This window comes from Panthera uncia, chromosome C2, assembly GCF_023721935.1.
Source record: "Panthera uncia isolate 11264 chromosome C2, Puncia_PCG_1.0, whole genome shotgun sequence".
Lineage (NCBI taxonomy): Eukaryota > Metazoa > Chordata > Mammalia > Carnivora > Felidae > Panthera > Panthera uncia.
In genome coordinates, this window is record NC_064810.1 from 23,092,807 (window position 1) to 23,109,216 (window position 16,410).

The following is a 16,410-nucleotide window of genomic DNA, read 5'->3' on the forward strand; positions in this document are numbered from 1 at the left end:
TATATATATATGTGTATATATATATGTATATATATATATATATATATATATAGAGAGAGAGAGAGAGAGAGAGAGAGACTGACTGTATCACAATAAAAAAGTAGCCACCTTGACATTTTGATACCAGGGTGTATTTTTCTTCTCTTAATTTAATTTTTCTGTGATTACAGAAGTCTGCTCTGTATAGGTCTTAGTACTACTGAATAGGAATAATGAAATATAGTGTAATGCTTTTTTTGAGCACTTCTGAAGGCCAGTCACTATGCAACACAATTTATAAGAATTATTACTTCATTATTCATTACAAGCTTATGAGATATTATACTATTATTCCCATCTTATTACTGAGGAAATAGCCCAAGTAGATGAAATTTTACAAAAAACTGCAAAATAGAGGAACCAGTGCTGGAGCCCATGTAATTCTTGAACTGTGTTTTGAACAATCAGTTATATAATTTTCCCTGAAATGTAATGTCTCTGTTCTCAAGCAGCAGAGAAAACAGTATATACGCAGGAGACAATGTTAAATACTGTTCTGTAAAGAAAGTAAAAATCAGCTTGAACTGAAAAAGACAAAGACCCCTTTCATTAATCAGCCCAGGGAAAAGGGTGTGAGCAGACACAGAAAATGACAGCTACTAAATTAACAGGAAATGTTGTATCTCCCAAGTCATAGAGAAGCTGTAAAATGCATTAATGATCTCCTTTTGGAGAGACTACTATTTCTTACCAATCACACTTCCAGCCTCTCTCTGCTATTTATATTTATAATTAGAGATACCTAATTACTAAGTCATCTTCACTTTACGCCCAATGACTAATTAGTCTCCACTTCTAATCTTGCCTTAGAAAAAGTGACTGATCCAAAACTAATCCTTTCCTTAGGCCTTTCTCAAAATCATTCCATGCGAAGCCAAACCTTATAAAAGATACTTCTCTGGAAAGTTACCCTTGCTGCATCATGTCACTGTATCTGACTTATTTGACCACATGGATTTAGACTTTATCGCATGGATTGCCTTAATACAGAGAACGATATGGTAAATACTGTTAAACAAGTTTAAATATTATATAGTTGGAGCAGTGAAAAGAAAGTGATTACTTCTGGGTTAAAACCAATGAAAGTTTATATACAGAGTCCTTCTAGAGGCAGGCTCTAAATTGGAGACCAATCTGGTTGCCTGAGTAGATTTCAGGATAAAGGAACAGTTTGAACATGGAAGGACATTGTCAGAAAACACCAAAGCATTCTACTTGGTTTGAATTAGGTTTAAGGATATTCGTTCTGGAAAGGAAAGTTGGAGATACAATGTGAAATGTCTCAAATACTACAAAATAAAAGTTAGACATGTCTTCTGTAGGCCATCAGGTTGGACACAAAGGCATCTGAATGGTGTACGATGGGCATATCTTTGGATGAAGGCCAAAATAAATCTAATGTCAGTTAAAGAATGGACTTCAATGTGTGAAATTTGAGACAGGGAAAACATTTAGGAAGCCATCGCAAAAACTGAGTGGATGTTCCATTGCCAGAATAACTGAAGGAAATATATATGTGTGACAATATTTGATGAGAGATAAAAGAGAGAGAACAACAAAAAACTGTGGTAAAATTTTTAGTAGAAAACAGTGGCAGTCTCAAGAGTTTATGACATTATTTTCCAAGAGAGGAAGATGAATGATTTTTTGTGTGATAGGCTGCCAAGAGCAGGCACTGAACTGAGATGGAGCTAACCAGCTGACATATGAAAAGAAGGATCTAGAGCAGAAGCAGAGAATCTGAACTGGAAAGGACCCTTTGAGGGTTGTCGCTACTGAAGTGATTTTTCCAAGTACATCAGTAGAAAATTTAAAAGAAATAATGTGAAATGAGAGGAATAAATCCATTTAGGAACCACAGTTTTGGAAAGAGCAAAGAACAAAAATCTGGCAAATAACCAAATAAAAAAAATGATGAGAGACAGAGAACAAAAGTATATGGTCTTTAAAAATAAAGAGTTCCAGGGCGCCTGGGTGGCTCAGTCCGGTAAGCATCGGACTTTGGCTCAGGTTATGATCTCACAGTTGTGAGCCTGAGCCTGGAGCCTGTTTCAGATTCTGTGTTTCTCTCTCTCTCTCTCTCTCTCTCTCTGCCTCTCCCCAGCTTGTGCTCTGTCTCTCTCTCTCTCTCAAAATAAATAAATAAATACATACATACATACATACAAAATGAATAAACATTAAAAAAATTAAAAATAAAGACTTCCAGAAAGAAAGAAATTGACAAGTGTCATATAGGTCATCGACTGTGAGAAGGAATAAAATAAGATGCCCCATTCAGAAAGTACTAAGACATTCAAAATCTTTTTCTAAAGCTCTCTCTTATATTGAGGGAGGATATTAAATAATATATTACCATATTTAAATTTATAGCATTTTCCCCAAATCTATACCCCTTCCTAACATCTCATGTATTTTATGACCTTTCAAGTCCGATATTTCTATAAAGTGTAAGTTCTTAGGAATGAAGGTCCCAGCAGAATGCGGCAATGCAGTGCGTTATTGAACACAGATCTGTGCTAGGAAATAAAATGCACTGGCAACTGGCGAGCATCTCCGAAGCACCTGCTTGTATTCAAAGCACTGTGTTATCCCCACTGTTCTATGAATCCATTACTTAAGAACAATTGATTTTCTATTTAAGTATAAACTTTCAAGGTCACTTAAGTCTAAAGAGTATATATCATATATTTGAACACTGTGGGTAACTTCAATAAATGTTTCATCTATAATCTCTCCTCGGCACACACATCTGATTTACTGTAGCCTCATTGCTGCTAACTCACCTTATAAGTGAAATGCCAAACAGGTTAATTTTCCCTGTGAATGTGAACACTTTTATCACTTACCATTTTTGCCGGTTTTTCTTTTTCCTAATACAGGTACACCACTCTCAACGCAAGAGCTATGTAACATTTTGTAACTTACCTTTTATCTGTTGAGTCATTCTGGAAACTGCCTAGAGCACCTTTAAGGACAATGCTGGGTCAATTACTGTAATCACTTCCCACCTCTTTCTCTAACAGACATTTGCCATTTTAAGTCACAGCTTAGTTCTGAATGGTCTCTTGATTTTAAACCTCTTGTTGAAAGATTCACTCTCTTCTCAGATAAGAGTCAATTTATTAATTTTTTCCAGAGCTTTTGACATATTTGAAAAAGTCACCTTCTCTTCACTTTACATATCATTTTCACCAGGTAATCACTTCTCTATTAATTTAAGTGGAAAAATCCTCCCTGATGTTCTTCATAAAAACTTTTATATTCTCCCATTGCCTTCCCCTAACACGCTGCATTCTACAATATCCTTATTGATGCATTCTTCATTTTATCTGCAGTAAGCAATAATCATGTTTGTTTTGTTTTTTCTTGCTGGGCTACTCTTCTCCACTTCAAATCCTTTCTCAAAATTCACATACTCATTACATTCTCAACTCTCCAATGGCAAACGCATAATTGCTAAAGAAAAAAAAAGGGAGGAGGGTGACAAGTGGGGCCCAGATTGATTTTCTATCACACAGAAGTTAATGACTATGGGAAAAATCTTGCCTTCCTAAACACATGTGAAGAAACCACTCTTCACAGTATCTAACAAGTATTTTTACATGCTTTGATAACTTGTGTCACTTTAGATATATACAAAACTATTCAGAGTTGGGGCGCCTGGGTGGCTCAGTCGGTTAGGCCTCTGACTTCGGCTCAGGTCATGATCTCATGGGTTTGTGAGTTTGAGCCCTGTGTTGGGGGCTCTGTGTTGACAGCTCAGAGCCTGGAGCCTATTTCGGATTCTATGTCTCCCTCTCTCTGCCCCTCCTCCACTCATGCACTGTCTCTGTCTCTCTCTCTCAAAAATAAACAAACATTGAAAAAACTAAAAATATATATTATAAAATATTTATAAGGAATTTACTTCCTTCCTGTGCCCATGTTTTATTTGCATCCAATTATGCCTCTTTCCTGAACACACGACTAGAAACTTTTTTACTAGCTCTCCAAAAAGTTCTTTTCAAAGCTCTACCTCCTAACTCTTTAACCTATACATATATTTTTAAGGACTGAATATTTTTGTCCTTGAAAAATTCAAATGTTGAAATTCTAACCCCCAAGTTGATGGTATTTGGAGGTGAGGCCTTTGCGGGGTGGTTAGGTAATGAGGGTGGAGTCCTCTGAATGGGATTAGTTCTCCTTTAAAAGAGATCCCAAAGATCTCTCTCCTCTTTTTCTCCCATGTGCCAGAAGCCAAGCTATCCAACCAGCCTGATGGCAGGGCCTGGGCGGTGGACGGATCGGGACTGCATGGGCGGCCCACCGAAAGTGAAGCTTCTTGTACTCCTGCTTTTATGTAATTTGGCCTTAGCACTGGTCAGGGCAGCCCCCCTACTAATGAAAGTACCTGGGGATCTGTTGGTTGGGGAATTGCCCACGACAGGCCCCTCCCCTCCCCCCAGCACCCCCCTCCCCGGGAAAAGAACCACTGGGGAAAGAAATAAGATTCTGCAGGGAAATTATGCGGCCCTACATCTAGCCCTTGCCACCCCCTATAAAGACTCCTCTACCTAATGGAAGGATAGCCCCATGTATTTTCCAGCCAAGAAGGGGACACATGGGTTCAAAATCCTCACTCTGGCAACAAAGGAATGTATCTATGGATACAAGTTACTCCGACCCCTAGGCCCACTTGGCCCCCAGGAGGCATTCCAGGTGATGTTTGGACCTCATGGGTTAAGGTACAGAATGGTTCATTATTTCCTAGGTATACATTGTCTCTCTGGGAACGCATAAAGGCGTGGGTTCCCAGGGCCCTCTTGGCTCCCTCCCGGCACCCCAGACCAAAGCGAATACTTTTATTCCTTATACCACAAATGGTTCAAAGAAACAATTAAGAAGTCATGTCCCTATAAATGTTCCACTTGAGGTGTTGAGAGCTAGATGACCTTTCATGAAAATAGCGAAGCAAACACTTTATAAGCTATAAATAAATGTAGATACATAATGAAAGTAGTATGAAGCAATTAATCAATAAGCAAAAGGCAGGAGGGAACGTTACAAAGAAATAACCATGAGGTTCCTTAATGGGTGATTACACAAAGGAACATTTTTAGAATTAGGTAAAGCCGAGAAACATAGATGACGCATGCTACAAGGAAATTGCTAACAAATATAATGCCACGCTTGCCACAATAAAGTGGCCAGTCTAACACACTGCTGTTGTCTCAGTCCATTTGTTATTTTCGCCCATGCCATTCATCCTTCAGGAACCCCTGGACCTGCTAGGGCAGGACCCCGGCACCCATGTGAGGATATAATGAGAAGACAATTGTTTGCAATCCAGAAGAAAGTAACTTCATCAGAACCTGACCTTGCTAGCACCCTGACCTTGAACTTTCAGGCTCCAGAACTGTCAGGAAAAAAAAAAAATCTGTTTTTATAAACCACCTAGTATATGGTACTCTGTTAGAGCAGTCCTAACTGACAAGGACACACTCCTTAATGCATGCCTAATGTATCCGTTCTCCAAGAAGACTTCCAGCCCCCCAACCTCTGCCCTCAATCCTGTCCTGAGCTGGTGTCTAAATCGGTTCACCTTCTGCTAAATCTCTTGGATTCCTCTTTTCACTTTGCTGCCTATGCTTTTGTCTGAACTCATAATCTTATTACATCTTAGTTTGCTACAAACATCTACTATACTGTCAATGAATATTTTCAACATTTCTCAGGTAGGAAACAAAACTCTACCTTTTCTGCTCCATGTCCAAACTACTCAGAGAACATCATTTCTCTCATACCCATTATTTGGAGAGCTTCACTGTCTCAGGATAATTGGCATCCCTGGAGTTATTTCTGTCCAGAACCTCTCCCAACAAAACTAACAAATTACCACAGTATTTTTGAGCACTTACATGTAGACAGAATGACATCACTTTCCTTACAATTCATTCATGCATTTTTCTCTCCAAATACTTTTCCAAACAACTAGTATGGAGGATATGGATTTTAAATACAGGTCTGCTTCCTACAGGTGTATCTCCCCTTTGGACTGTAAATTTTATGAGAAGCCACTGAGTTGATTTGTCTTCATATCCTCAGGACAACTAGCAGTAAGGTTTCCTTATAGTTTGTGCTCAACAGTGATTTTTTTTTTTTTAATGTTTAAGTTTCACCTTTCAAAACCATTGCAGGGGACTCTGTATTATTGAAGAATCCAGGACAGCAGACGATAAACTATCTAACTAAGCTACAGGGCTATATATGCCTCCAGAATCTTCGGATCCTAACAAGAGGATTAAAGCAGCAGAGTGATGACTGATCACTGATTGAATAATGAGTTAATAAGAGTTAATATGAGGGACTTTGGGGCCTTCCAAATATCCAGGAATTTTTTCCCCTTAAATTGTACTTTAAACTGTATCACTCTGATTAAGGATCTGTGATATAACCTATTTAGATACAAAGTTACATGCTAATAAGAAGTAAGGTTTCCCCCACTCCCTCCAAGAGAAAACACCCATCTAAAACTCTTAATTATTCCACAGAGTTCATGGTTTTGTATTTTAGAGATTCTATACCTCGAGAGGGCTATGGAGAATTCATAAAATTATCTACATTTTAAATGAATATGCTTAGCCAAGCTAATCTTGTTTATGCATGTCAAATACAACACTATCAGTATCTAAGACACTAGAGTAAGTTCCTCTTTTTAAATAGCACACAGAAAGAGTTGATTCCTGCTTTGATAGCATTCTGTATTTAAAAATGTGAAATGGTAAGTAGCATCTAAGACCACTGGTTTCTTCAGGTCCTGCCCACCTCTTTGCATTCAGAGAGATAAAGACTTTCACATTATTTAAAGCCATCTATGACTCAAGGAAAACAGAAGGATGAATTGACAAGTAGGCAATTAGCTCATTTCAGGCTAGGCAGGTGGAACACTTGCCCTTTAAGCAGGGTCTCAGGTGTTTTCCTGAGCTGCTGGAGAAGAAAGATGGTCATCAATTCCCATTTACCCTTTTCCTAATGTCTCTACCACAAGGAACACAATTTTGACTGAAATGTGTCTGAATATACTTTTAGTATTTATAAATACCAATATAATATTCTAAAACAGTAAACACATACAAACAAACTGAGATACTATAGAGTTAAATTTTTGTGCTTTTTTTTTTTATTTTTTAAGGCTTTTTTGTTTTGTTTTGTTTTTTTAAGGCATATTTAGATTTTCTCTAACCATTCATAACATACCAGTAAGAAATCTGATGGAAAGAGGCAATCCTAGGACATTTCCTAAGAGTAAAGAAAATACTACCAAAATATGGAACTCTGTGGTGACAAATTTCTCTAGCCAAATAATGACACCCAGTTTCTTGTTATCACTGTGAAGTAAAAACCAAGTATCAACGAAACTCCATGCCAATATAAAATTAAACTAAACTGCACTGTTGTCTATTTGTAACCCCTTCTAAAATGATTTTAACAAAATTTAATGTGGCAGTGAATATTATAAAAAGAAAGAGATGATCTTTCATTTTTTGCATTTCATAGATGGCCATTATAAAACATTTTTTTCTTGGTATTCGCTCATTTGTGATTTTTTTTTATTGAGTAACTTCCAAAATGGTAATATAGTGCAATTTAGAGATTAATTACCTTTTTTACATTTTTGCCTTTAACCCAAAAATATGATGTAACTGTAAATCAATTCATTCTTTTGGATGAGTTGATCTATAGACCCATGTAGCAAAAACAAACAAACAACCCACCCCCCAAAAAAAAGTTGATGACTTAATGACATTTCATTGTGGATATTAATATTGCACTTTAATGCTACCCATTCTCTTTTGCTGATACTTGCCTGTTCTTCTACTTTTAATCATATTTAGCACCCGTCTCATATCATTTGGCATGTGGCTCATGGCAATAGAGACAGCATGCTTACTTCAACAAAAAGAAGAAAAGGCAAAATTTCTTTCACGATTTTTTTTAAAATATGGAACTGACTTTGTTTTATAAGATAATAGTATTCTTTATATAATTTATGAAATAATTGTTCCTATTTTTAAGTCCAATATAACCACATAGTTTGTTTTCTTATAAACCTATGTGTGTGGTTTTTTTTTTTTTTTTTTTTGGTCTTTGTATGAATTATTCATAACAGGGTATAAAATAGATTTTAAAACCTGGCTGAACTGAGGAGTAGGAAAGGACACTGGAGACCACTTAGTCTCACGTATCTTCCTTCACATCCTTTTATGCCTAAATTCTCTTACAACATTTTTTAACAAATGATTAATGCAGATTCACCTTTCTATTTCTAGGATTGTCTGTTCTAGAGACCAGCTCTTCTACTGTGAACACTGTACATTATTTTAATTAAAATACATTCACAAATTAAATAACTTCACATTATAGTACTGAAAAATGAACAAAATTATTATATTGACAATATTAACCCTAAAAATAAAACTGTCAGTTATTTTACCAGCAAAAATGGATTTATTTGAGAATTACAATCCAGGATATGGAAGGTAAGGCAAAACCATAGGCAAGTATGAAGCACAAACAGGAATCTCTTTTATAGAGGAAATGAGGGAATTTGGAAGGGATGTTATAAACAGAAAGTCCTTTGTAGTAAACTGGGAGTTCAAAGTATTGTGGCTTTTCATTGGCTGAGTTGTGACAGTCTCTCATTGGCTGGGCTATTGCTGGGGGAGAAGGAAACCTTTCCCCCTCCTGTTTCGGTAATATAGTAATATTGACTTGCAAAGTACCACTTCCTTCCTGTTAGGGTCTTCAGCTGATGAGGAGTGGTAGGGAATGAGACCCTCCCCCCGACCCCCTGCCCTGGCCTCCATGCTGGCTTCCCAAATCCATTTTAGTCAAGTTTCCCTTTATTAATTTTCATAACAGCCATAATGGAACTATTTTATTTCCTCATAAATAATTCTTCTTAGTCCTTAATTTGCATTAGTATTGGTGTTATTTTTGTTTTGTTTTACAGGGCCTAGAGTAATAATAGTTCTTAAAAGTCTTTCCTGCTATACTTCTCTCAAGGCAGGTCTCCTTGTTTTTATATTATATGGTTGATTATTTAAACATACATTCCTATGTCATACTAGGAGGACTGTTTCTAGTGATGTTGGAGGAATGACATGCTAAATCCTACCATAGATAACAATTAGATAATACTAAAACTAGATCATACTAGGAAACAATATCAACAACAAATGATAGTGAGAATATACAGCAACTGAAACTCTCATGCTTCCTGGTGGTAATCTAAAATGGTATGATTTCTTTGAAAAATAATTTGGTAGTTTCCTAAAAAATAATATAAACTTACTATGTAATTTAGCCATTGCAAGCTTGAATGTGTACTGAAGAGAAATGACAAATCCAGGTAAAATCTCATACACTTTTATTCATAATAGCTAAAACCAGCAACAGTGCACACATTTATCAAAACAGTGGATAAGCAAATCATGGCATATCCGTTCAATGGAATACTACTTGGCGGTAAAAATGAGTACATTACTGATACAAGCAATATAATGGATGAATCTCAAAATCATTATGCTGAAGAGAGAGAAAGCTGGTCACAAAATAGTATACAGGAAGCACAGCAATAATTGAGGGATTAAGACTCAGGAAATGAGGATATGAATGAGGAAATTGAAATGATGAAAAGATCTTCTATCATAAATGTGATTGTGATTGCACAAATTCATACTTATTTTAGAATTCATCTACCTTTAGACTTTAAGTGGACACAGCTTACTGTTGGTAGATTATATATAAAAAGGTTATTTAAAATAGTATATCAAATTTAAACCATCTACAGGGATGCTTAATAATCATGAGTGCTGATTTTGCATGCAGGTGATTAGTTTTAATTAAAAAATTATAAAACAAAAAGCCATGCCTTCAATATTTTATTTTAAGCCCACACTTATCCAATGTGAATATATTCATATTCTGAAAGGATAGAGGTATGGGTGTGGGTGAAGGGTAAAGTATGGGAGTACAGAAGGCCTACAAAGTTGAATAAAATTGACACCCCAAAATGATAATTTAAAATAATTAATTAGCAATCTGAAACTTATTTTGAAATGTACTGCGGGCACTCACATATTCTGTACTTATTAATAAAAATTCTTGTTAAACAAGGCACTGCCAGATTGAAATAAGCTCCATTAGAGGATATTCGGAGCCATTCAGAAGGATAGTTTCACTCTCTTCTCATTTTAGATTTACTTTAGTAGGACAATTTGACACACATTATGGGAATTGCCATTTTAATGCTCAACAAATTATTTCCTTGGCTATAGTAGAAATCTCCATCCAGTAAATCATCTATGCATAAATCAGTAATCTTTGTTAACATTTTCCAGGAAGTACAAATCTAAGTTTCTACATTATGCCCACAAGGGGATTATCGAAGATATTTTCTAAATGTCTGTCAAAAAATAAATGAATTCAAAGTATTCTACATATGAGGCTCTACTTTTCTAGAGGGGATGTATATCTTAAAATTTATTTTGAGATCTAAAAGAAAAAGGGAATATTAGGCCAGAGAAACTGTCCTTTTTATTTCAATAAATAAAAAAGTATGGAAAGTAAGGATCAAAGGAAGCCTTTACTTCTGGTATGAATAGCCTCTTCTCTTTGAAAGGACAAGATACAATTAAGACTCCTTATATTATTTCTCAATTGTTAGAGGGCTCTGGGTTTGAACACTGGATGTCCAACTCACTAACTTTCTCATCATGGACAATATTTTTAATCTGTATGTTATCTCATTTTCAACTTCTTGTAAATTGGGCTTATTACTGATATCTACCTCTCAGTATGAAGGTCAAATAGGTTATTATCTGGAAAGTGCTTTAAAAGTATTTGAGGAGCACCGAGGTGGTGGCTCAGTCGGTTACATACCCAATATTAGATTTCGGTACAGGTCGTGATACCAGGGTTGTGGGACTGAGCCCTGTATCAGGCTCTGTGCCGAGCATGGAGACTGCTTAAGATTTTCTCTTTCTCCCTCTGCCTCTCTGCCCTACTTGCACTCTCTCTCTCTCTCTCTCTCTAAAAATAACTTTTAAAAAGTTTTTTTTTTTAAATAGAAAGTATTTGAAACAGAGTAAGAATTCAATAAATATTACCTATATTTACTATGTTTGATTTTGACATCTTATCCCTGAGGCCTGTGAACATTCTATTTAGCACATCAAATATTTTTTCATAAACTTCTTTTTTATTATACTTGCTCATCTAATGCAAAATAAGAGCTTATTTTTCAAGATATACTCAATTTAGAAAACGGTTTCAAAACTAACCTTATTTATGCCTTTTTAACTTGTCTGTTTGAATCTACTCTTAAGTTTCTAGTGTGAAGTTCCCCTGCTTCACCACGAAAAGTGCTGGCAATTGACTTTCACTCTTCACTCCACACTTTCACTCCATATTTCTGTCACTGCCGTGTTATCAGACATTCCGCTAAGAGTTAAAATCAGACTATAGAAGCATTTCCCTTTACGTTTCCACAATATTCTGAGATGAAACACTATGGCCTTAAATCAAGAATTTGTCAAGTATTCTAGTTCCAAAATAGTAACAAGATGTTTAGATAGTTCAAGGGGAATAGAACAAATAATCCAGCTATTTGAGATCTTATTCAAGATCTCATTTAGAGAAAAGTGTAAATGTGAGAATAACCTTTTCTTTGACAATCATAACACTTTTTAAAAATTTTTTAAAATTAATAATATTCACATCCAAAAACACAACCATATCTCCCTACTGTAATGTGAGTTTCATAATTTTTTAACTTCTCAAAACAACAGTTTTTTAGTAAATATACTGGTATCTACAGAATGTAGGTAACATTTCCATTGAATATTAGTTTTAGGATGACTCACATAACTAAAAATAAATAAATAGATAAAAGATGCTAATTGTCTTTTTCTCTGACAAGACAGAATAAACATTAACTTCTCAAGAAGGAAAAACTATAGTGACAGCAGATCAGTGGTTGCCAGGAGCTTAGGGTGATAGGAAAGGATGTCCACAAAAGGTCACAAGGTAACAATTTATGGTTAGTAAAATATACTTTTTATCAGGATTTGATCTTGCTGGTAGTTATAGACTATACAGGTGAGTGTCAGAATTCATTGAATTGTACATTTAAAACTGGTGATGGGTAATATTTTCTGTGTGTACAGTTCAGAAAAGGCCAATAGTTTTTAAAATAACAAAATCATATTTACCATGTGCAATTATTTAAAAAAGAAACTGTCTTGATCAAAGTCTTATGGAGGGTTCAGTCTTGGGTAACCAAATTCGTACCACAAGATCTCATTTGACAAAGCTTGTAGAAAGACAATCCAGGTAGTACAATAATTTCTAATGTGGCCAATCTATTCAGAGTTGATAGTTATCATTTAAGTCAGATTCTTTCAACTCTTACATCTAGTTAGCAGGGGGATAACAACTTGAGTTCAAAAGAAGACTAGAACCAGTGACTGAGTATGGCTTTTTTTTTAAGTTTATTTATTTATTTTTGAGAGAGAGGGAGGGAGGGGCAGAGAGAGAGGGAGACAGAATTCCAAGAAGGCTCTGCACACTGTCAGCACAGAGCCTAACATGGGGCTCGGACTCACCAACTGTGAGATCATGACCTGAGATGAAATCAAGAGTTGGATGATCATCTGACTGGGCCACCCAGGTGCCCCTGAATATGGCATTTTGAGTCTTTATGAATGTGGCATTAAAGATTGTTTCTAAGATCCTTAGAACTACTTTAGACACAGAGCATCTATTTCTATTTGCTTGAAACTTTCCATTCCTATGATTTCTCTTTTTGATTTTCCTGTAATTGTCTCCATTATTGTCCTCAGTGTATCCTTGACCAAATTCTATTACCTCTTATTTGAAATGGCAAAAGTTAAGTTTCTTTTTGCAACCAAATCAAGCCTCAATATAAGTAGGATTATATATTTATTATTCAAACTGATGTTCATATCAATTGCTGCCCAGGGAACTCTATCATGATTTCAGTCTTGGCCAACATTTGGGAGACTATCTTGGGATATTATGGAGACTTTGATGGTATTATGCTGCCTGGATTATCTCACAGAACACACTTTAGAAATAAAGTTGGTGGTACCTAACCTACAAACAAGTGTCAGTTTCAAGTGTCTCTGTGAATTCTTTACCGTACTACTGAGAGCAGCTCATGGGCCTATCATTGGCTGATCTGTCACATCCTCTCCCACATTAAAATAATAATAATCTGATATTAGTCATTTATACCGGTTGACTGATGGACTAATTTATGTTCTAATAACAAGTGCTAATTCTTACATACTGCACTGCTCTCCTGGCTTTTCAGATCAACTCATTTAGTCTCCAAACAGCCCCCTTACACACATGAGAAAACTAAAGAAAGGGAGGCTAAGTGATTGCCAGAGGATTAGCCCAAAGAAAGAGTACAAGGGCTATTCCATTCTGGGCAGTGGGGTTCCAGAGGCTAAAAATGCAGTATTTCTACAAATTAAAAGATGTGATTTAAATAAAAAAGTAGAATAAGATATATTCTTCTATGACACGAATTAATGTTTTAGTCAAAATTAGCTTCTGATTTGTAGAAAAGCGTAAGGGGAAGACATTTTATGCATGCTCCGCACAGTCAAGATATCCTAGTTCATACTGCTTTACAACAAATGATTCAGGATCTGAGTAATTGTGTACTTCATAGTAATTACCATCATATGTGACTCAGATGGCACTTGCAGGATTTTGTTCCCTCCAGCACCACAACACACATGCACACACATGTAAATAAACATACATACCAGTCTACTATTCCATTGAAATAAAGCGATCTCACACACCCACGTCCATTGTATTTTTCACATCTACAGATCCTTAGGAAATATTCTATATCTCAGAGGCCACTGAGATCTCCAAAGATCAAAACATTATGCCTCTCTCCAAAAAGTGAAAAACAGAAAAATCAGGATAGCAGGCTACAAGTAAACAGCTGATTTTTATTAGACATTTTAAATTTTAAGGGATTGGGAGCAGGGTGAAATGCTAAGTAAAAACCCTGTTTTTCTTCAAAAACCTTTGTGTACTTCGGAAGTTGAAACTTCCTGAGGACAGATGGACATCTGCTGGGACGTAATAGTTCATGCTGAGGCACTTTTCCATTTAGTTGCAAATTTCTGCTATTCATTTCAACTTTGTGTTTTTACTTTTAAATGAAAATTCTTCCTACTCTTTTTGATATGCTGATATCTTGTGATATTGCACCTTTTATTCAAGCTATAGTGAATACTTTCTCCCTAGTCTCCTTTGCCTATTTTTTATTCCCCCAAAGGCATTTCCTTCAATGTAATACATGGCTTTATAGTCCTTCATAAACCCGTGGAATTTAAAGTCCTTTGTACCTATGATCTCATTTCTTTGATTCTTTCCCACTTTCAAGCAATTCTTGCATGGTTGTGAAACAGACATTTAGAATAACTCCCTCTTGTTGAATTCTCTGGCTTAGACAATATAATTGACCTCTCAGCAACCAGGAAATCTTTTTGGTCTATTTTTAGCTATATTTGTCACCACCAGCTGTCGAGGTAGTTAAAATTCCCCTGGAGAACACTGTTAAACAGTTAGTGAGGGCTGCATTTCAAATGCAGAATCGCACAGCATCGGAACCTGGGCTGTGTACATACTGGCTCCACCTCTTAGCGTGGATCGATAATGCTCTTGTTCTTCTTTAACTTCAACAAAAAGGGTGTCAGCACACTGATCAAGACCATATAAATATTATTTCTTCTTTCATCAGCTAGAAGTATGAGCAATATTTCTGGATAATAGTAGATAAGCAACACAGAGATTTTATAAATAACAGCAACATTTTTTACATGATATTCAGGAAATTTTTCCTCTTGAATATAGAAAATATATTTGGGGACGCCTGGGTGGCTCAGTCAGTCAAGCGTCCAACTTCGGCTCAAGTCATGATCTCACAGTTTGAGTTTGAGTCCTGTGCCGGGCTCCATGCTGAGAGCCCAGGGCTTGGAGCCCGCTTAGAGTTCTGTGTCTGCCTCTCTCGCTGTCCCTTCCCTGCTCACGCGCGCTCTCTCTCTCTCCCAAAAACAAATAAACATTAAAAAAATTAAAAGAAAATACATTTGGAAAATTATGGAAAGCAGGAAGAAATTAGGTCAACATGCAATACAGGCACTTTGTATTTAAAATTAAAGACTAAAGTAAAAAGAATAAAGTAATTACAGCTTTGAAGTAAGTTGAAAGACAAAAATTTTAATGTTTAAAAATAATTAAATGCTCGTCCGTTTTCACATAAGACTAAATACTACTGTAAGTATATTTTAGGAAGTAGTTTTCAGAACACTTTGCAATTGGTTTACAGTCTCTAAATTTCGTAAAAGAATTACAAAGGTGAAAAACATGTATAGTTTTCGACTGTTCTTCATCCACTAAAATTAATTGACCATAAATTTGTTAGCAGTTGGACTTTGAAGTGGGATGGAACTAAGGCACTGGTACATATTATTTTAATGAACAATGATGTGTGAAACGAATCATAGCCATGTCAACAAGATAATGGTGAATTATAGCCTATTCGTGGATGAAAGGCTGTGTGACAAGTATGTGAGGTAGTTGGTAAAAGATGCCGGTTGAGTTTTGTACTTGAAAAAGGAAAAACTAGGCAGCCTGCAGCTTTTAAGGCATGCCCACACAACAAACACACTGAAGCCCCGTTGTGAAGATTCTGGATGAAACAGAACATTTTATTGCTTTTCCATTGTTGCTGTAACAAATTTATCATGAACAGTAGCTTCAGACAATACAAATGTGTTGCTGTACAGTTTCCCGGGTCAGGAGTCTGACAGGTCTCACTGGACTAAATGGTGTGGTCAGGGCTGCATTTCTTTCTGGAGGCTCCAGGGGAGAATTCATTTTCTCCTTATTTGGATTGTTGAAAACAACTCTCGGTTTCTCGCGGTTGTAGGTCTGAGATCAACTTTTTCTTGCTGGCTCTCAGCTGAGCATTGTTCCCAGCTTCTACAGGCTTCCCTTGTCCCTTGACTCATGGCTCTCTTCCTCCATCTTCAAAGCCAATATAAGGATAGGCTGAGTGCCTCTCCTTTCCTCTCATCTCTCGAAGCCAAAAAAGATTCTCTACTTTTAAAGGGTCATATAATTAGGTTAACTAGGTCAACCAGGATCTCAAGGGCCCTCCCCTTAATCACACCTACAAAGTCTCTTTTGCCATGTGAGGCAACTTAGTCCTGGGTTCCACTGCTTAGGGTGTGGACATCCTCGTGGGAGACATTATTCTGCCTATTCTGACTC